The following is a 22,790-nucleotide window of genomic DNA, read 5'->3' as shown; positions in this document are numbered from 1 at the left end:
GTAAGAGGTGGAAACCTAGAGGCAGCAGTGTGTGAGAGGTGGGGAAGGGACCAGTGCTGTTCAGTCTAAGTGAAATGATCAGGCAAAATCAGGCCAATTGTTTTGAATCTTGCGCGCATTTAAGCCACCTTATGGAGCTGATTCTTGGGTGTTGCTTCCATGAAATCTAATTTAATTGGTCTGGGAGTACCTGGGCATTTGGGAATTTTTCAAAGTTCCTGGGTAATTCTCATGTTTAGCCAGAGTCAAGAACCGTCCTTAAATAGAAGCTTGTGATTTTTTAACTTAAAGGTCAGAATCACCTGGTGAAATCCTATCTCAAAAAAAGTCCTGGGATTTAGCTCAGTGGTACAGTAGTAAACACCTTTGGATTCAATACCTAGTAACTAACACACACACACACACACACACACACACACACACACACACACACACCTGAAGGGCTTGGCAAACAGCAGGTCGATGAGCTCCACCCATGGAGTTTCTGATCCAGCAGGTCTGGAGTGAAGCATGAAATCTGCATTTCTGAAAAGTTTCCAGACAATGTTGATGCTGAAGGTGGCAGAACACATGCTTAGTGTTGCAGACCTAGGGTAAATGTTTACTGAGACAGCATTTGTATCCTCCAGGTGGTGTGGCTGCTGGGCAGGGCTGCACAGGGGGAGACTACATAGAGTCAGGATAGAATCAGTCTGAACAGGTTCACAAGGGCCTGAACCTCACTGTGGCCTCTGCCACATACCAACCCAATGATCTTGACTAATTTACTCCAACTTGCTAAACTGAAAGATCTTCAGATCTTCATGAAGCAAGAATAACTATATTCAGCAGTTGTTGCAATATTGGTATTTTAAAAGTGCTTTTATCATGGTGAACACATTACATACATTATGGCAATTTAACCCTCATGTAATCTTGTGAAGTATTATTTTTTCTGTTTTAAAGATGAGGAAGTTGAGTTTAGGGAAGTTACTTGCCCAAAGGTATACAACTGTTTAGGACATGCTTAGAATCAGAATTCAGTCCATCTGATTTCAATACCCATATACACATAACTATTTTGCTGTCCTATTCCAATAAATACTATCTATTTGGGGTAGAATTGCTTCCAATGTTTAGGTGACCATAGTTTATAAAATTTAAATAGCTGTACTCAATATTGTACAATATTGTAATTGTATTAGGAATGACATGTACATGGAATTCCAAAAATCTCAGACAAGTTTCTTGTTTTCATGAAATATAAATAGAACCCAGTATATACTAGGAGTTGCTAGGATTAAATCTAATCTCAACTCTCAAAATGTGCTGTGGGTCACCTGAAGTGGGATCATCTGTAACCTCCCATCTCCAATCTGTAGAATCACAATCAACCTGTAGAGTCACAATCTTCTGGGGAGCTGGGCTCCAGAATCTGAGCTGTGGTCTGAGTCACAGTTTATATATTGAAGGTATTTTGTAGTTATTCTTCTATTTCTTAGGCTGATCTAGTGTTCTTCTCAATGTTATTGTATACAAATTTGCACTACATTGTTTTGAGTAGACCAAGTAGAATAGTCCACAGATTAAGAAAATAAAATCTACCACTTAAGCTATTACAAATATGCAAATAAAATAATTTCTTGGATATTTAACTTAAAATCTAAACATTTTTATTCCCAGAATGAAAGCTGACTTCTCAGGAAAAAAAGTAGAAGCCAAAGATAATATAACACCATCTTCCACCACAAAGGTTTGGCAGAGTCATAAAGCAATTAAAGTGTGTATGCTTGTACAGCCTGGAAGTATGAGATAAAAAACTAATATTAGTCTAAAATATGTCAGAAATAAAAATTATAGATGGGTGCAGCAGTGCACACCTGTAACCCCAGCAATTTGGGACACTGAGGCAAGAGGATGGGAAGTTCAAGGCCAACTCCAGCAACTTAGTGAGACCTTCAGCAACATAGTGAGACCCTGTCTCAAAATGAAAAATAAAAGGCCTGGGTATTTAGCTTAGTGTTAAAGTATCATTGGTTCAATTTCCAGTACCATAAATAAATTAATAACTAAAAATTGTCTTATATAGTGTTAAGGTTTGGATATTAGGTGTCCCAAAAAAGCTCCCATGTTTAATGCTAGAGGTGAAATTATTAGATCATGAGAGCTGTAACCTAATTGTTAGATTAATCTTTTTGATGAATTAGTAATTTGAATGGGTTACTGGTAGTAACTGTAGGCAGGAAGGGAGTAACTCGAAGTAGATCACTGGGAACATGCTCTTGGGAATTATATCTTGTGCCCCTGGATCCTTCCTCACTCTCTGTTTCCTGGCTGCCATGAGAGGAGCAACTTTCCTCTGCCATGCCCTTTGCCATGAGATTTTGCCTCAGCTTGAACCCAAAGCAATGGAATTAGCCAACAATGGACTGAAACAGTGAGCCAAAATAAACTTCCTCCTCTAAATTGTTCTCACCAGGAATTTTAGTCACAGCAATGAAAACTTGTCTAACACATACAGGATAACTATTAAAAGATTAGTAAGGTAAAATATATGACTCCCAGTTGAGCATCAGTGTTCAAAATGCTTTGTATTTTAAAGCATTCTCAGTTTGGGGCTTTTGGATTAGGGATATTTAACTTGTATAACAATAACTACATTATTATAAATAGACTAATATTCCAATTAAAAGAGAAAGATTGTCAAACTGGATTTTAAGAACTCAATTACATAGTGTTTATTAGAGTCATACCTAAAATGTTGAAAGAATGAGGAATAGAACAGGTGTATTGCTCAGCTGGGCATGGTGGTGCATGTCTGTAATCACAATGACTCATGAAGCTGAGATAGGAGGATCACAAGTTCAAGGTCAGCCTCAGCAATTTAGTGAAACCCTTGACAATTTAGTGAGACTTTTAATAAAAAGAAAAAAGGACTCCCTAGTAGCTCAGTAGTAAAGTATTCCCAATACCAAAAAAATTAAAGAAAAAGAATATTATTGTGTTAATTTTTTATCACTGGGACAAAATACCTGAAATAAAAAAAACTTGAAAGGAGGAAAGGTTTGTCTTACAGTTTTAGAGGTTTTAGTCCTTGGTCACTTGATACTATTGCTTTTGGGCCTTTAGCAAGGCAGTACAGCATGATAGAAGTACATGGTAAAGGAAATCTGTTCACCTCAGGGCTTCCAGGAATCAAAGAGCGAGAAGGTAGGGTCAGGAGTCCCCAAAGCCCATTCAAGCAATGCTCCCAATGACCTAAGTCACCTCCTGAAGGTTCCATTGCCTCCCAGTAGCACCACCCTGAGGACCAAGCCTTCAACAGGTGGAACTTGAGGGACACATTGCAATTATACAAATGTAATTCATAGAAAGCTGGGATTATTTTAAAAATATTTAAGTATAACTTCAAGACAAGAAGTATTACCAGAAATTAAGAGGAGCATTTTGTAATGACAAAAGTGCCCGTCTAACCAGAAGATAGAAAAGTAAATTTGCATTCATCTAACAAAATGCCTTAAAAAATGTGCAGGATATTCAACAGAAATCAAAGAAAAAATCTACAAATTTATATACAGAAAAAGCAGATAAAATAAAATGGTGAGAATACAGATTTGAATCACATTAGAGGGTCTAATATTCATAAGATTTGACCCACAAGATATACAAAATATTGTATCTAACAAAATATTTGCACATTTCAAATATCCATAGAATATTACCAGAACACAACTATATAGTGGGTTACAGTGCAAGTATCAATCAATTGCAAATGATTGAATTTTTATGTTTTTCTAACAATAATAACAACAACAAAAAACACACACCAGATGTTTGGGGTGTAATCCATGACCCATGAAAAAATTACAGTGGAAATAAGAAAGTATTTCAAACTGAGCACAATAAAAATATGATATGTCAAAACTTAAGGGATACAGCTAAAGCTTTAAACACATATATGGGAGAAAAATAAAGGATACAAACCAATAATCTAAGTACCCTTCTAAGTAAGTTCAGAAAAGAAAACAAACTCAGGACAAAGAAATTCAAAGGAAAGAAAGACAAGGGCAGAAATTAAAATAGAATAATAAATACAAGCAACACAGTCAAAAATTGTTCTTTCAAAAGCTAATAAAATTGATAAGCTCATAGGTATGCTAATCAAGAAAAAGAAACCATAAATTGCTCATATCCAGTAAAAAAAGGGGGGAGGGGGCATCATTTCCTACAGATATTTAACAAATAAGATATTATAATAAAATTTATGTGAATAAAAATGTAGATGAAATGGAAAAATTATGTATGAATAGAACTTATCAAAGCCAACACAAGAAATGGAAATAATAATTCTTCAGTGTCTTTGTGTGTGTGTGTGTTTGTATTGCTGAGGATGGAGCCCAGGGTCTTGCATATGCTAGGCAAGCACTTCACCACTGAGCTACACCCCTTAGTCCTTGAAAACAGAATAATTCTATATCTGTTGAATAAACTGAATATATATATATATATATATATATATATATATATATATATATATGTATTTCCCACCCCACCCCATCCCCCAAAAATCCTTTGAGGTCTTATTGGCTTCACTAATAAATCTAACTAAACATAAATCTAAATAAATACCAACCTCCCACAATCTCTTCTGGAAAATAGATAGAAGGGGAAACTCTACAACTCTTCATGAAGACAGCATAAAACTTACACCCAAACCTAACAAGAATATGAAAAGACAGGAAAATATAAACTCGTCTCTCTCTTGGACATAGATGCAATAATCCTGAACAAAATATTAGCCACCTTAATATAGCAAAATAAAGATGATAACATAACAAAAGCTGAGTTCATTTCAGGAATGCAAGATTGGTTTAATATTTAAAAATCAGTTCACATAATTCAGTACACTAACAGAATAAACAGAATAATCACACAATGCTTTCAATATATGCACAAGACACATTTGAGGGAAAAAAACTCTTAGCAAACTTGAAATAGAAGTTAGGCAAGCACTTCAACACATGCATTAATGTAATGAAGAGTATCTTTGATACACCTAAAACAAACATCATATTTCATCACTTGTTCCAAAGATTGTGACTAAGACAAAAATGTCTGTTATCTTGCTTCTATTCCATATCATATTAATGGTCCCAAGCAGTGCTATAAGGCAAGAAATAAGAAGAAAGGTATATGAATTGGAAAGGAAGAAGTAAAGTTATGTTTATAGTGAGAATATAAAATATAAAAGACTTTACATTCCAATTATTTAACAAGTGAATATAATAAGGTCAGAGAGTCAACTCCATCTCTACATGCTAGCAATGAAGTGGAAAAATTACATTTTAAATATCATCACAAAGGATCAGTAACTAGGATCAAATCCAATTAAAAGATGTGTAAGAACTCATCACTTAGACTTCAGAACATTAGTGTAACAAATTAAAGAAGAGTGAAACCAGTGGAGAGATATGTCTTATTTATGGGTCAGAAGATTTAAATTATAAAGATGTCAATGCAACACAAATTAATTTTTAGATTCAATGCAATACCATTAAAATTACCGCAGTGTGGGGAGCGGGGAGTGGGGAGGGGAATGTTGATTCTAAAATTGTATAGAAACCCAAAGGGCTAAGAATAACTCAGGTAACATTAAAGAGCAAGAAAGCTAAATGACTGACAAGTTATCAAGATTTATTATGAAGTTATAATAACTTAAGAGAGTGTTGCATTGATGCAATGTGTGTGTGTGTGCGTGTGTGTGTGTGTGTGGTGCTGGGATCGAACCCAGGGCCTTGTGCATGCAAGGCAAACACTCTACCAACTGAGCTATATCCCCAGCTCCCAGGGATACAATTTTAACAAACAGAATCTAGAAAGTGACCCACATACATAGGTATACTTGATCTGGATGAATGTCACCCCAAACAACAGTGAGGAAATGGTAGCCTTTTTAATAAATGGTGCTGAGTCAAGTGAGTAAGTATAAAAAAAAAATATCGACTGTATCTCATACCATCTACAAAAATTAAGTCTCAGAATTACAGATCAAAAAGAGCCAGTCTAGAATAAAGCATGAACAATATATTGCTTACTTTAGAATAGGCAAAGACTTATTTTTTTTCCTCTTTTAAGTGTTGGGGGTTGAACACAGGGCTGCAAGTGCTCTACCACTGAGCTATGTCCCAGCCCCAAATATTTGTTAAACAGAAAACACTCTAACCCACAAAGAAAAACAATAATAAACTGAACAACAACTTTGCTTCAAAAAGGACTAATGAGAGACTGAGAAGGTGAGTGACATTGTATAAAAGTATAAATACAATACATGTATAAAAGGACTTAGATCCAGGTTGTTTAGGGAATTCTTATAAATCAATGAGAAAAAACAGACAAGCCAATAAAAATAGGCAAAAGGCTTGAAGAGACACTACACAAAAGATATCCATGCAACTGTGAAAAGCCGTACAAATTGGAGTCATTACTGTCACATCCCACTCAAATGGAGTAGAAGGACTAAAGGAAAGAAAGGGAGACTGTCCTCCTGTCTTTAATACTATTTTAGCCAGCGATGGGCTCAGTGGTAAAGCAGCCGCTCAGCATGGCCCTGGATTTGATCCCTAGTACCACTGGGGTAGAGGGACAACTATTTTTGCTTCACAAATGATGATGGAACTGCCAACTATAACCTTAAGATTAACTTCACGTAGTCATTGCCACCGCCTGTCAGTCACATCTTGCCAACTCCCACTAACATCCAAAGTGCCAATGAACTTTCTTTTAAAGCAACTTGCATAGATTCCTCTATCCTAATAAAATCCCCCAAGCTTTCCTTTGTTCTCCGGACATACCAGAGGCCACCCCAGCCTGTTCCGTGTGTGTTCTGGATTGCAATCCTATTCTTTGTTTATTCCCAAATAAAAGGTTCTCTATTGGAGATTTGTCTCCTTATTTTTGTTTGACTTTAACACAGCCAAAAAAAAAAAAAAAAAATACACGAAAAGCCACACAATCTCAATAGTAAAGGGAACACAAATTAAAATCACAATGAGTTGTCATTTCAGACCCATCAGGATAGCTAAAAATTTTGTAGGTTTTTTTTTTCTCTGTGTGTCTGTCCCTGTCTCCTTTCCCAGGCATACAGTTAGACCTCTGCCTAGAATATCATGTATTATCTTTCCTGCCAAGTCACGTTTTCCTTTTTCTTCTAATCTCTGTAATATTCCCTTTCAAAACATCTCTCCAGCACAACCAACCTGATTCCCAACACATAGTAAACTTTCTGGATCAGCACCCTGGTCAGTCTCTGCCATCCCCTGATCCCATCTCCTAAGCATATGTAGCTCAACTTTTCTATGTACACTGGAGTTCATAACCACACGAGCTTCAGTCAGTTGTTTTAAATAACTTCTTTGTGCTTATCCTTTTTATTCTTTTGAAATTTAGGCTCCCAAAGGAACCATCATGTACAGCTCCCTCAGAACCTATGAATAGATTATAATTTTAATTGTTTGAGGCTAAGAAAAAGGAGATAGTTTCAAAGAAATTTATTTTTATGTTTTTAAAAAGCAAGCTTTAAGGAGGATAATTTGATTAATGAAAGCATCTGAGCTAGATGCCATGAAGCACGCCTGTAATCCTAGTAACTTGGGAGGTGGGCAGGAGAATCCCAAGTTCAAGGCTAGCCTGAGCGATTTAGCCAGGCCCTGTCTCAAAATAAAACTTAAAAGGGGGCAGAGGGTGTAACTCAGTGGCAAAGTGCCCTTGGGGTCCATCCCCAATATATCATGCACACGCACACTGAGTATTTTTTTTTAATTTATCTTTTAGTTTTAGGTGGACACAATATATTTTATTTTTATGTGGTGCTGAGAATCGAACCCAGTGCCTCACGCATGCTAGGCGAGCATGATACCACTTGAGCCACATCCCCAGCCCCACAACCAACTATTTGAATGAGAAAAAATATTCAGAGTTTGGTTATCTTTGTTATTGCTTATTTTAAAATCTCTACTTTGATAGACTTGAAAAACAACCAAAGAACCATAAGTATGAGAGATGAATTGAGAAAGAATTTTTATCCTGTAACAAAACATTTCCAGGTTCTGTTGAGTTAGAAAAAAAAAATTTAGGTATGAGCATAAGCAGGGGAAGTGGGGGTGTTGGCAGAGGTGGGGGTGGGGAGGATACAAGGCTTCTACTGTGAGCCCTAGGTGACTTCCATAACCTTGTGCCAATACAATGGAAAACAACTTAATTTTGGCCAAAGAAAGCAAGGAAAAATCATGAGAGGGTGAAGACTTATCTAAGCTCACCACTGCCCTGCCTTCCTGGTCAGGGCCAAATGCCTATCTTGCATTAATTTATGGATTTTCTCTAGTAGAAAGTAGGATGTGAATCTCACCTCCAATGTGAATTTGAGATGCTTGATTTAAGAAATACAAGGAAACAAATAAAAAGCAACCAACTCACAACCAAAATTCTTTTTTATTAAATTGTCAGCAAGTATTCAAAGCTGATGTCTCTAATTTCATGTAAATAAAAGAAAATCAGATGCCAGGAGAACAAACACCATGTTTATAATTAGAAGCTCTTCTGCAGATCTGGTTGTGTCCACGTGTGATGCCACACAAACTGAACCTTGCAAAGGTACCTGGAGGAAAAGTCCTCCCTGCAGAGAAAAAGCCCCTGTGACCCAGCCACCCTCCTACCAGCTGTGCTGCTCCCGTCAGGAGGGGCCAGAGGGGTCTCTGGCAATATTCACTCTCCTCCCTTCTCCCAGTTCTCAAAACTTTATGCTTTTCTCTTCACTAATTAAAGACTCATTTTAAATAGTCAAGAAACATACCTTTTCCCTTATCCTAGCAAGGGTAAGCCTATTATATCGTAAATACACCTTATCCTTGGTTGTTTTAATTAGGTTTTATGCACTTTGCTAAAACCAAAGATTTTGAGTAAAACCAAAGTCTTTTTGCTCACTTGAGCTGGCTGGCAGGCACCACTGCCCTCGTGACAACTTCTAGTTTTAGAACAACAAAGAGGACAGAATGCTACTGGCACTGAGGAGTAGAAGACTACTGGGGAACTTGACAGTGGAGAGATTTGTGATGGGGAAGCTGTGTGCTATTTTTATCAAGGGCCCTTCTGCAGGGAACTGTTGACTGTCAGGTCTCCATATTCCGCATCTACAATGGATAAGCCACACTCCTTAATATCCACTTGAAAAAGTACCAGACACAATCCCCCACCCTACCCCCAGAGGTTTGCCCAGACACTGATAGGTAAAGAGTAGAAAAGAAGGTTATGGCCAGCAGCAGTGATCAGGGAGAGCTTGCTGGAGGAAGTGGTGTCTGGCCTTGAAGTCAGGGTGGGAAGGAAAAGGAATGGCATTCCAAATGAGAGGCATGGGAAAAGCAAAGCCATAGAGATGAGGAAGTGTAAGATGCTTTCAATGGAAACTAAGGAAAGTCGCTTGGCTGAAGCAGAGAACTTCAGACATATAGCTTATTAAATGCATTTAAAAGTTAGTTAAACTTGAAAGAGAGAGGGAGAGGGAGAGAAACTTTCCAATGACATATTTTAAAAATTTTTTTAACCAGAAGTAGCAATAATTTCAGAAGCCCACAGGTAAATTTAAGACACCAGAAAAGGTTGATTTGGGTACTAACATGATAATAATTATAGTAAACACAATATCCATGTGACTGACAAAAAGGCCCAACCCTAGATGAACCCACCGGCCACCTTCTTCAGGCTTATTTCTCAGCAGCTAAGGACTGAAGGGAACATTTTACTACTTGAAATCATAGCTGCCTCGTTATCTTTATGTCTTTTTAGTCAACTTGTGATTATAATCTGCACATTATTTTGCACATTTTTTATTCTCTTTGAACCTTTGATAAACTTCACTACTTAGGCCTGTGAAAAGTGGTTTTAGAAATGAAGCTACTGGCTTCATTTGACACTGCTGGGTGCAGTGTCAAAAGCCTGTCCCCAGCCACTCAGGAGGCCGAGGCAGGAGGATTCCAAGTTCCAGGCCAGCCTCAGCAACTTAGTGAGATCCCGTCTCAAAAGAAAAAGTAAAAAGGATTGGGGATGCAGCTCAGAAGTAGAAAACCCCTGGGTTCACTTCTCAGTACCCCCACAACTCCAACACACACACACATACACACACACACACATACACACAGAAATGAGGCTAGTGGAAGAGTCTCAGTCATACCAGGAGTTTAGAATGAAGGCTCTCTAGTACCCTTCTTAGGCCTTCCCTTATTCCTTGCTTTCCAGTTTCTCCCACATTTTATGCACACGAATTAAGGTCCTTCTCTTTGCTATGACCTATCTACTCTCCCACAGTTATATGGTGGTAAACTGGCTCTCTGAAAAAGTAAATCCATGATAGTAGTATTTGCTAATCTCTGTGGTATACATACCGCCACCATGGATGATTTCAAGTTATATGGAGCAACCAAGCCTGGAGGCTTGACCTACTCACTGGTCCCCTGTGCTACATATACTGTGCTCCTTCATTGCTCAGGAAACTTCCTCTGGGCCTCTATTTTCTGGACTTTTTAGAGATTCTGTGCTTCCTAATAGAGTTACAACAACCAGGATTAGTTGTCTGAAGTCCTTTTACATCACTCAGGTTAGAATAAGGTGTTGAACTGCATGTTTTACCACGTGTTATGGCTCACCCTCCATCACTGGTTCAGTATTCTAGCAGAACCAGATAATGTTAGATAAGCACAACAAGAAGCATTAAGGAGCTTCTTCCCTCCTTCACAAATTCCCCCTGGTTCCTTAGCATTCTGGGCAATGTTCTTGACCTCTGGATAAGAGGCAAAATCCCTTGTCTCTTGTGCACTGTCCATCAGTGCTTGACACACTTCAGTGTGTATACAGCTATGCAGGGATCTTGTTAAAGTCCAGATCTTAATTAAGGAGATGGATGAGGAAAAGGATGCTAAGTTTGCATTTTGAACATGCTCTGAGATGGTGTGTATGCTGCTGATCTAAGAACTACGCTTTGAGTAGCGTTGTACTAGATGCTGAATGGAGAATGTGGTTGATCACCCAGGGCAGATCCTTGGTCCTCTGGCTGTTGTATAGGAATTTGAAGGTCAGGGTAAGGAAATGGGTGAAGTTGTAGTTTTGTTTACTGACTTCTTAAAGGAGTAAAATAAAACAGTTCCTATACTGGAATGCTCTCAGACATTATGTTTATCTGGCCAGTACAAGCCTCTATATCTGTCTGTTTTTTAAGAGGTACTAGGGATAAAAACCCAAGCATACGCTACCACTGACCAACATCCCCAACCTCCCACCCCATCTTTTTTTTTTTTTTTTTTTTTTACTTTTTGAGACAGAGTCTTACTAAGTTGCTGAAGCTGGCACTGAACCTGGGATCCTTCTGAGTCACTGGGATTACAGTGCAACTCTCCATTCAGCTCTGTATTGTGTAGAGATTTTCATCCACACTCTATGGTTCTGAAAACTCTAGTGAGGCCTGCCCGCCTTTCACCTCTAATTCCACTGCCCTCATCTTTTGCCTCATCTTGGCTAAGATCCTCACCTGCATCTCATCCTGGCAATGTCAACCAGCATCTCCTGATGCTCACACCGTGTTGTCAAAACATCTGTCCTGCCTGCGCCTTCTTTCCCACTCTCCACTCCCAGCTCACACTCACTTCCCAGGCTAACACCCACTGGCTCCAGGTCCTCAATCCAGTTTTAGCAGTGCCCTTAACACATGTGCATTTTTAATTGGGTCTATTTATATAGTGTCACTTTTTCGTTTGTGTTCTCATGCACATAATAGCAATTTACATCCCCTCTTGAATCTTCAAGAACTTCCAGGTTCCACTTTTGTCCCTGTTGCCCTCTGCTGCAGGAATGGAGCTCTACACAGATCATCTCAGGAAGACAATATCTCTAAATCTCAACCAATGGCCTCTGGTGTCTCACCTTTTTCTTTTCTAAGGCCTTCCTGACTGACCCTCCATTCTCTATGCCAGAAACTTCTCCCTTTTCATCTTCAGTGTATCATTAGAAAAGCCAGTGGATTGGGGTTCAATAGACCCAAGTCCAACCCCTTTGGCAAGTGAGGCAGCATAGTACTAATGTAACAGGGCCAGGGCCTTTCAAGGAGCTGAGGCAGCCATGATGGTCCTTTCTCACCCATTCTTGCAATCATGCCAGAAAGATTTCAGACATGCCATCGAGAGTAGCAGGCACTAAAAGTTTATTAAAAGGGATAGAGGAAACATTTTTAAGTGAGAGAGTGGGTCCTCCAAGAGAAGAGGATGGTATGTCCCTCTTGCCTTCCAATTTTATTGGGAGTCCCAGGGAGGTTTCCAGAGAGTCCTGCCCAGGTCTACCCCTAGACTTTTGACTGACAGAAGGATTGAACCAAACTTCCAAGTCCCCACTGGGCATGGTGAAGGTTCAGGGCAACCCCAGGTCATTTACGCCCATTCTGAGCAGTTCTAATGCGGGGGGTGGCCTTTAGATTTTATGGTTAGGGGAATTATCCGTATCTCCCCCAGTTCTGGAACCTGGTCTGTGTAAGGTCACAAAAGGCCCCCACTTCAGGGTAACTTGTGTTCTTATTGGCATTTCAGGCCTACATTTCTCCTACAGATAAAAGGTTGTTTGCTGAGGAATATAACATATCCTATTGACTTAATCTAGGCTGGATGCAAGTACATTGATTTTTAAAAATAAAGCATGTAGGGGTCAGTTTACAGAATTTTCTCCTTAACTTCATGTTCCCATTTCTCATGTATGTCTGTTACTTAATACTAAAAGCCCAGAATTTGGGTCCTTTTCAAAGGTCCTGCCTGATTTCCAATTCACTTACCTCTTAGTGTGTTCAGAGGGGTTATTTTGTCTCTTGAAAACTGTTTCTTGGTAACTGATGCAGTTCTAAGGGTTTGATAAAATAATTCATAGAAATTATTTTATCAAACTTATAGGCACATGCCTATAATCCCAGCGGCTTAGGTGGCTGAGGAAGGAGGATCACAAATTCCAAGCCAGCTTCAGCAACTCAACAAGGCCCTCAGCAACTCAGCAAGACTCTGTCTCTAAATAAAATATTTAAAAGGAATGAGGATGTGGCTCAGTTGTTAAGTGCTCTTGGGTTCAATCCTTGCAACAAAAAATTTAAAAAAAAGAAAAGAAAACATTTAATACTGTGTCTAACACGGAGTAAAAATGTGACATAAATTTAAGAAAGTAATATAAACTCTTTTTACTCTTGGTTTTCTCGTGGGAAAAAATGGAGTGATGGTACCAATTATACCTGTCACTTGTGAACACAAAATAAAGCAGCAGGTGTGGAGTGTGGAAACACTCAACCCACAGGTGTCTCTCCTTGGTTTTCTCTTCCTCCCATGTGGACAGACTCTTGAGGCCATGGGAAAATTCCTTGCTCAGGATGCTGTCCTCTGCTCCACAGTCCACTGCTCCCGTCTCCCCTTCCCTTGTCTTATAAATAGGTATGCATTGACTCAAGTGACAATGTGAGCAGAGAATGGAAGATCATTGGTCTCTGTTAAAGCAGTGAGATGGGAGAAGACCAGAAACTTATTGGTAAACATACAAAATAATGAACACTCTATATTAGCTCTTTATTCAATCATGAAAACTAAGCTGTATGGGAAATAGTCAATTACATGAGACATAGTACTTCTCTCTAATGCTTACACTCCCAACAAACAAACAAACACAACAAAACACTTTAAGTAAGATGACATAGTGAAAATTCAGCCACAAACAGAAGAGCATATCCAACTATGTGGGAAAGAAAAAAGTCTTTTTTGAAGAAGGGGTGCAAAAGATAAGTTTGCATATCTCTCTAGAGTTTCAACCCTGGATTACTAAGTATAATTATCTGGGAAGATTTTCTTTTTTAACTTACCAAAACCCAGCCCCCACCTTAGATCAATTAAATCCAAGTTTCTGGGCATTAATTTTTAAAATAATCTTCCTAGGAGGTAGTCTCACATGCACCCTGAATGCCAAAGCACTATCTTAGGGATAGCAGCAAACACCACCTGGTCCAACTAACTACCTGAGCTCATGTTCTCATTCTTTTTCTGTCCTCTGGCCAGGGCCTTCTTTTAATTCCCTAAATGAATCTAACTCTCCCTAGAGCCTTCACAAAGGCTACTTGCCTAGAATCTCCTCCGTCTTTTTTTGTATACCCAATTCTAGCTCATTCCCAAGGTTCAGCTCCATGAAAGTTCAAGGGAAACTTTTGCTAATGTAGACTCTATTATCCTGTGCTTGTCCTCAGCATCTAAGTCAACAATATAATTTTTTCTATAATAATGTTTAATTAATTGTATTTTACCTGTGTGCTCTGCCAAGAGCAAGAGTTCTTAAAGGGTGGTCCCTGGACCAACAGCATCAACATGACCTGGGACCTTGTTAGGAATACAGATTCTTTAGATGTATTGGACAAGAGACTTTGAGGGTAGGGCCCAGCATTTGGGCTTTAAGTGGACCTCAGGGTGATTTGAGCAACACTGGGATGGGATCTTACTTCCTTGAGGAGCAAGAACCACATCTGCTGTTTTATTGCCACATCCTCAGTATCTACCTTAAAATCCCATGAGTACACTCTTGATGAATACTTGTTGGATGAATGATGGAATGGCTCAAGTCTCTGAGGTGGAGCCTCTAGACCTGGAGGTAGAGAGCATGTTCACTTAGATTAAAGATAAACTAACTGTGACATCAAGCCAGAGGCATAATGGGGATTTATTTATTCTCCATGGGTGCTGGTGGCAAGGTCCAGTTCACTTACAGCCTTACAGGGCCTTGTGAGAGATGTTGGTCTTTATCTTAAGAGAAATTGGAAGATATGAAAGAATATCAACTGTGACATGATGGCTTTAGAGGAAGTGTAGAGGGTGCTATAGATAAAAAGGAATCAGCTTAAAGCAGGAAACTTGTTACAAGATGAAGGAGTAGCAATGATAACAAGCATAAAAAGAAGATTCTGGGGAAGTGTGAGAGAAGGAGCATGTATTACTCAGAAGGGCCCATGGAGAAGACCTGGAGGTGGGTGGGTAGATCAGGTTGAGCTAAGGCCAAGGGAAGGTGGGAGAGGGAACACTGAAGAAGAGGTGTCAGGGAACTGAGGCCCTGAGAATGCCCCTGCAGGCACAGAAAAATGCTGGAAAGACATCAAGGATGTGTATTTAGGCAGAGAAGGAGGAGCTCTGAGAGGAAGAATAACCCAAGCAATTTAATCCCAAGAGTCTCCTGCAGGGAGGTGGACACTAGGCCTGATGGCAGAGGCCATGGCTTGTGACATTGTCTCCTAGGCAGTCACAATTTCTTTAATTTCTAATCATGGGGACCATTTAATTTCTAATCATAAAGTGTTTAGAGTAGATCAGGGACAAGTAAAATCTTAGACCCTTGTTCTATTAATGGTTCCTGAATTCTGGCCTTGATCCTTGGAAACTTATACCCCAGACCCAGTGCTAGTTCTTATCTTCCATAGGTTGCAGGATAAGGATGTGCATTCTGCATTTTTTTCTCAGTCTTTCTGTTCACTCGTTTATCTATTCTGTGTCTGGTAGTATTCCAGAAATTGGGGTCTAACCCTTATCTTGGACCTTTTTCTCATTCCTGGGTCCCCTCTTTCTATACAGATTTCCTTGATGACAGATGTTGAGCAAGGGACACCTGTTATCACCTCCAAAGGAGAAGTGTTACTTCACAGGAACAGCAATCATGGGATGTCAACTCACTCTCTGATTCAACGTCACTATAAAAACAAGACTCACAGGCACTGGATGGAACAATTCTCACATAAAGAAGACATGGAGTATGATCAACAGTGTGTATCAGGTACCCATGGTCGTCAGCTGACACAGAATGATGACCTGCGTGTGCTTTTTTTCATGCTGCAAACCCAAGACCCAGTTCTCTCCCTACCAGAAACAGATATAGTATAGTGGGGTTAGCCAGATACCAAGAGATGCACAGGCTTAAGAGAACACAGAACTACTTACTGAGTCAGAAACAGGGAAAGGCATTCTTCACACAGGCTGTGAATGCTACTATCTGTGGTAAGGAAGTGCTCTGGGTCCAAGGCTCATTCTTATGGGGCCACGCAGGGATCATAAGACTGCATACATGTGCTCACCTTTCCCAATAATGATCTCACTGAATCTTGAGAAGGTAGTTGAAGGAAGTCTGGATCATCACATCTGTTTCCTTATGCATGTCACTGAGTCCACTGTCTCCCCTGTATATGGCTGCAGATATCAGGATGTTCCATTAGCTGCCCCAACTCTTATGCCAGGTCCTAGGGAGTCCATCAAGTTACAGTCATCCCTGGATCTAGTCCAAGTAGCTACATAAACTCTGTGTGTGTGTGTGTGTGTGTGTGTGTGTGTGTGTGTGTTGCTGAGTTTTGAACCCCAGGGCCTTGTACATGCAAGGCAAGCACTCTACCAACTGAGCTACATCCCCAGCCCTAAAAGAAAATTTTGACATTTAGGAGACTGAATGTACAAAGAGATAGTGGTCACAGCATACATGACAATAGAACTCTGACCCACAAACTTTAGTTACCAATTCAGGAAGTAAAACTTTGACTTCTAGTAATCCAGCCTAGAATGGTCAGGAATTAGTCAATAACTGTCAGATTTATTATTATTATTGTTATTATTATTATTATTATTATTATTATTATTATTATTACTATATATTTTCTTTGCTACTGGGGATTGAAGTGAGGGGCACTTTACAACTAAACTATATCCTCTTTCCTTTTTATTTTTTGTTTTGAGACAGGGTCTTGCTTATTTGCTGTGGGCCTTGCTAAATTGCTGAGGCTGGCCTCAAACTTACAATCCTCCTGCCCCAGGCTCCCTAGTAGCTGGGATTACAAGTGTGTCTATTTTTAAGAATCACTCACAGGCACTGGATGGAACAATACTCACATAAAGAAGACATGGAGCTTCTGGGGCTGAGGATATAGCTCAGTTGGTATAGTGCTTGCCTTCATGCACAAGGCCCTGGGTTCAATCCCTAGCACCACACAGACACACACACACACACAAATATATATATATATGCTTCTCAAACCAGTCAGATAAAGTGCCTGTTTCTCAGCCAGACATGATGATGCATGTCTGTAATCATGCACTATCCCATGTAATCATGGGAGGCTGAGGCAGGAGGATCACAAGCCTAGGCAACTTAACAAGATACTGCCTCAAGATAAAAAATAAAAAAGGACTAGGAATGTAACTTCATGATAGGGCACCCCTGAATTCAATCCCTAGTACCACACACATGCACACACACAAAATCCCACTTCTGGTTAGCCTAACTTCAGCTTTCTCATGCCAAGAACCTCCAATCAGGCATACCTGAAGCTTTCTCTTTTTTTTTTTTCACTGCAAAGCTTTCCTACTCTCTGCCTTTGAGTCTCCACCAAATGCTAGTGATGGTGGATGACCCTTTTGCTGCAGCCTGTTTTTTCTCATTGGGGTGGTCTTTCCCTATACTAGCGGACAATAAATTCAAATGAATTCAAAATGATCTCTTAGCTATCGTAGACTTGGTGGAACAAAATTCATAATGAAGACATGTTGAAAGTCTGAGAGAGGGGATGGGGTTATGGCTCAGTGGTAGAGCACTCGCCTCACATGTGCGAGGCACTGGTTTTGATCCTCAGCACCACATAAAAAAATAAATAAATAAAATAAGTGTATTGTGTCTAACTACAACTAAAAAAAAGTCTGAGAGAATTAGAGCTATATTTTCACAAAGGCATTTAAGACATATGGAAACCCATGGTTAGGTGGATAATTATACAATGGAGAACATTTGTCTAGGATAAAAGAAAAGAGAGACATGCTATTTCTGCAGAATATGCTTCTGCCTATCAAGCCTGGTTAAAGGGTAATGTTCTCATAATATAGACTACAAAACTTGAACAAAATGAATTCTAGTAAAAATTGTGACTGTGATTATGGACTATCTACTAGAATCTACTGCTTCCCAACATAGAGAATCAGAAGCATTTCTGAGTTGCTTCATTAATATTTCAGGAATGTAACAAAACCATGAAACCAAAAGATCATGTGGAAGTTGGGGAGGAATAAAAGTTAATAGTTACCTCCTTATTGGAAAAATTTGAAAATATGGGAGGAACTGAATGGACTGAGTTGAACTGGAGAATGCACATCTTTGCAAGATATAGATGAAGAGGGATGTTTGAATCCAGGTAAACTTTCTCTGCAACCTTGTAACACTCAGTCGGCTCATTGTTGAAAGTCTGACATCACATTTTTTCTTCTATTTGTAATATGGTAAAAATCTCCCACATTTATGTCTAAAACAATGAGGTCTGAAGTTAAATCATTTTAGCATACGGTCTTATTTCTGCTATGCTAATTTTGGTACGCATTTGGGGCAGTTAGTGCTAACAATAAAATAAGAAAAAGCCACCACCTACATTCTACTACAGTTATATTTTTGACTTAGTGTTTTCAAATTTACTTCATATCATTTAAATAAACATTTATTTGCTATTGTTAATTTGCTGAATCAGCTTATAAAGTTAAAAAATCAATGTGTGGGCCAGGCATGGTGGTGCATGCCTGTAATCCCAGCAACTTGGGAGACTGAGGCAGGAGGATCACAAGTCTGAGGCCAGCCTCAGCAATTGAGTGAGGCCAGAAGCAGCTTAGTGAGACCCTGTCCCAAAATTAAAAAAAAAAAAATCAATGTGTGGCTTATGATTTCAACAGCTAAGTAATTAGCTCTTTCTAATGGTATGGGAAGAAATGAACCTTGAGATAAGGAGCCAAGTGCTTAGGTCTTCCAAGTGCATCTCTCAGCATGCATTCATTCAAGAATTTTTTTTTTTTTTTTTAGAGAGAGAGAGAGAGAGAGAGAGAGAGAGAGAATTTTAATATTTATTTTTTTAGTTATCATCGGTGGACACACGTCTTTGTATGTGGTGTTGAGGATTGAACCCAGGCCGCACGCATGCCAGGCCAGCGCACCACCGCTTGAGCCACATCCCCAGCCCTCATTCAAGAATTTTAAGCTGTGTCTGCACTTTAATGTAATAGTTAATAGTACAAAGAAATTTTACAAAGTGACTCTAAGATCATATCTGTACTAGGCAAATTATTAACATCATAGACTTTTTTATGTAAAGATTGAAATTATTCTCTGTTTCTTGACAGATAAATACAGTTTACTAAAAACTTGCAATCATTAAATATATACTTGGATATCAACTGTGTGCAAGACACTGTTTTCTACTATAAAACAGACTGAACAAAAGATGGAAGATTTACCAAGTTTCCCCAAGTTTTAAAATGCATTTCCTCATTTCTACCCTTCAGTAGAGGCATTCAATTGATGAATCTTAGAATATTATAAAAATGGTTCCATTTTTATTCAGTTAGCACTTCTTTGACACTTTGACCAAAACAATTCAACTGTGTTTAAGGTGTATTTTTTAATTAAAATAAATATTTCTCAACTTTATTAGAAGTTTGTGTTATTTGGAAAGCATATTTGAAGTAGTTCCCAGAAAATTACTTGACAAACAGAAAATATTGATTTTGTGAAAGATTCTCATTTTGGAGGTCTGAACATCTGGGTACCTGAGAAAATGCATACCGGGATGTCACTCTTCCCTGCTGAAGTTCCAACTCTCTGCATGTGAATGAAGCACTTCTGTAATTAGGAGGTTATCAATTACACAAAATTACACTACTGATTCCATAATAGATGTTTGGGGAAATAGATGTTTATAGAAGTCATTCTATAAAATTTCAATGTATTTCCCTCCATCATCTGTGGATCTATCACAATAAAGACTGCAGATTCACATCCCGATTAACATGCCTACCAGTAGAAGCACCCTTCTCACATATGTGGTATATGGTACTCCTCTCACTGGTGCCATTTTTCCCTGTTTTAAATATTTTAGCACAAATGAGAGTTTTAGTGCAATGATATCGTGGGAAGTTTAAAATCACAGGAGCCAGGAAATTCCCCATGTAGATGAAGAGCTTCTAAACATTGCGTGTACACACGATTGTTCAGTGTAAATAGCTGCAGTGAGTGATCCTAAATTTGGTTTTCATTGTGTTTAGAAGCATTTAAATTAACCACAAATAAAACTTGGATCCTTTGTGTTGACTTATTTAATTTTAATTATTTAGGACCAAGCACTAAAACTCAATAAACAGGTTAGATGTAACATTTTGAGGGAAATTCAACATGGCTCTTAAACATGGGTGAAAAATACAAGACAGAAGATAAAAGATAAACAAGAATAGAAGATGACATAGCCATCTGTCGGCATCCCAAAGGAGATGTTGGTTTCCGTGTCCACATTTTCTGCTTTCTTTTTCAATGCTTTATAGGGAAGCATGTGGCTCAGCTAACAATATTCAGGTATGGGACTGAGAGAGAGGCAACTGATAATACTTAACTATGTACCCTAGACAAAATCTCTAGAGAAGGTAAAGACTTCTGGTTCCAGCACAAAATAATAGGATTATTTTAAACTATCCCATGGCAAACAACTAGAAATGCCAAATCAAATAAAGCTGTGTGCACTTTTTTCCCCCTGCAAGTCTCTGTCCAATGAAGTAATCCACAGATGCTAGAAACAAAGGAAAGTTTGAGAATCCTGAGAAGAATGTGTTTCTGATGATTTTATTCTAGAAATCAGATATCCATAGTGGTGACCTCTTTTATGCCAACTTAAAATTCTGTAAACTTTTAAAATTATAAATCTGATATGTACAGATTTTAAGTACATGACTTGATGAATTTTGAAAAACGTATATATCCCTGAAATCAATACCCCTGGTCAAGACATAGGGCATCTTTAGTGCCTGGGAAAGTTTCCTCAATCCCTCTTCTAGTCAGTCTCTACATCCACAGGCAATTATTGTTCCCATACCTAAAATCATCCTCCAGAATTTTATATGTATTCAGTTATTCTTTTGTGTATAGCTTCTTTCACCCTATATTAGTTATTACAGTTATTACTATAGTTACACTACTCTAGGGTGTGAGTTTATTGGAAGTAAGAATGTAATGTTTTATGTGGCATGTGAGTGTTGATTGTACATGCTTTATGCATGGGGTTGAGCATTAATGTTGATTAACATATAACGTACTATGTCTTACCATAAGAAAAAAAGGCGGGAGAAGCCCCAGCAAAGTTGAAGTTGCTCCTTTGAATTTGCAATTCAATATGATTATTCACCTCAGGACTTGGTGAAAAGAGGATTGGACCTCTGTCTTTAGATTACAGTCTAATACTTGCTCAGCCATTTTACCATTTCATCAACAGTTGATTGTTCTCAACTAACCACAAAGACATCGTGTCACTTTCACTTTTATTTGGCACCTGAGCTAGCTACAATTGAATAGACTGTGTCCGGGCCTCTGAAGGCCAATGGTGAGTGGAAGCATACCCCCCAAAATAAAACCACTAAACACATGACAGTGCAGTTATGTTGTGTCACAGGTTAAAATGAAACTAATCCATCGTGATGTCTTATTTAAGGGGAATGAGTGGGAAGTTTTACAGTTTATGGGCCTGAGGTATTTCTAACATAATATTCTAAGAAATTCAAACATGATATTGTATGTTTCAATAATTCATTCCTATTTATTACTGTGTAATATTCCATTGTATAAATGGAATGTTTGTCTAATGGTTGTTTCTATTTTGGATATTTGAATGAAAGTGTTATACACATTCTTACACAAGTCATTCTGCATTTTGTTTTCATTTCTCTTGGTTAATTACCTAAACATAGACTTACTGGATAATAAAGTAGGTATGTGTCTAACTTAAGAAACTTCCAAAATGTTTCCCAAAGTTATTGAAGTAACCTACAATCTCATAAGCAAAGTACGAGAGTTCTGGTCAACCCACAATATTACCTTGTTTTCTGAGAGTTTTACCATGAAAGGGTATTAAAATCATTAAATATCTTTCTTTATCTATTAAGACGAGCATATTTTTCTTTTCTTTTTTTTCCCTTTCATGTGGGGAACTGATAATAATGTTGTTTAATGTTAAGTCAATATCACATTTTTAATTTAAACTACTTAGTAATGACCTATCCCAGAGTTTCAGTATGGGAAACACTACTGATGAGCACAGAAAATGTAGGCCACTTATGGAATCACTCTACCACAAGAGTCATATGAACTTCTGTGTCTTTTTGAAATGGCCTACATATGACAGATTGGAGAACATTGCTATGCAGAGGGATTACATGGGAACAATATGTCCAGATGGAAACAGGCCTTGTTCAGACAGAGTTCCTAGGGGATAAAGGAGCAGGAGATGGCTATTTCCTGTGCTTAGGATGCTCTGGGTATCAGAATCAACAACGGGGTATGTCTCAGTTCATTCAGGCTGTTATAACAAAATGCCTTAAACTGGGTAATTTATAAATAATAGAAATTTACTTCTCACTGCTTTGGAGGCTGGGAAGTTCCCAATCAAGGTGCCAGTGGATTTAGTGTCTGGTAAGGATGTACCCTCTGCTTTATAGATGGTATCTCTTGCTATACCCTCACATGGCAGAAGGAGACAAAGGAGCTAGGGCATGCATTTCAACCTCTTCTAAAAGGCCATTAATCACATTTATGAGAGCGCAGTCCTCATGACCTAGTCATTTGCTTTAGGCCCCACCTCTTAATACTATTTCTTTGGGGATTAAGTTTCAACATGTGAATATTGGGAGCACACCAACATTTATAGCAGGGAGGAACTATCCAGA

General features: G+C 38.6%; 1 long non-coding RNA gene across 4 annotated transcripts in view; it reads left to right on the top strand.

Annotated features, from left to right (window-relative positions):
- LOC308646773 overlaps positions 1-19,421 on the top strand; it is a 42,276-nt gene extending 22,855 nt beyond the window's left edge. For 2 of the 4 annotated variants that reach the window (XR_014021485.1, XR_014021486.1), the window contains 3 exons: positions 15,648-15,835; positions 18,063-18,238; positions 19,209-19,421. This is a non-coding gene — a long non-coding RNA (uncharacterized lncRNA). Of the gene's footprint in view, positions 1-15,647; positions 15,847-18,062; positions 18,239-18,944 lie in introns of all 4 variants that reach the window. The other 2 variants (XR_014021487.1, XR_014021488.1) reach the window with 2 other exon arrangements.
- Positions 19,422-22,790: the final 3,369 nt, after the last annotated feature.

The sequence above is a fragment of the Spermophilus citellus genome (genome assembly GCF_964194105.1).
Source record: "Spermophilus citellus genome assembly, chromosome: 4".
Taxonomy (NCBI): Eukaryota; Metazoa; Chordata; class Mammalia; order Rodentia; family Sciuridae; genus Spermophilus; species Spermophilus citellus.
This window is presented reverse-complemented; position numbering and strand designations above follow the sequence as displayed.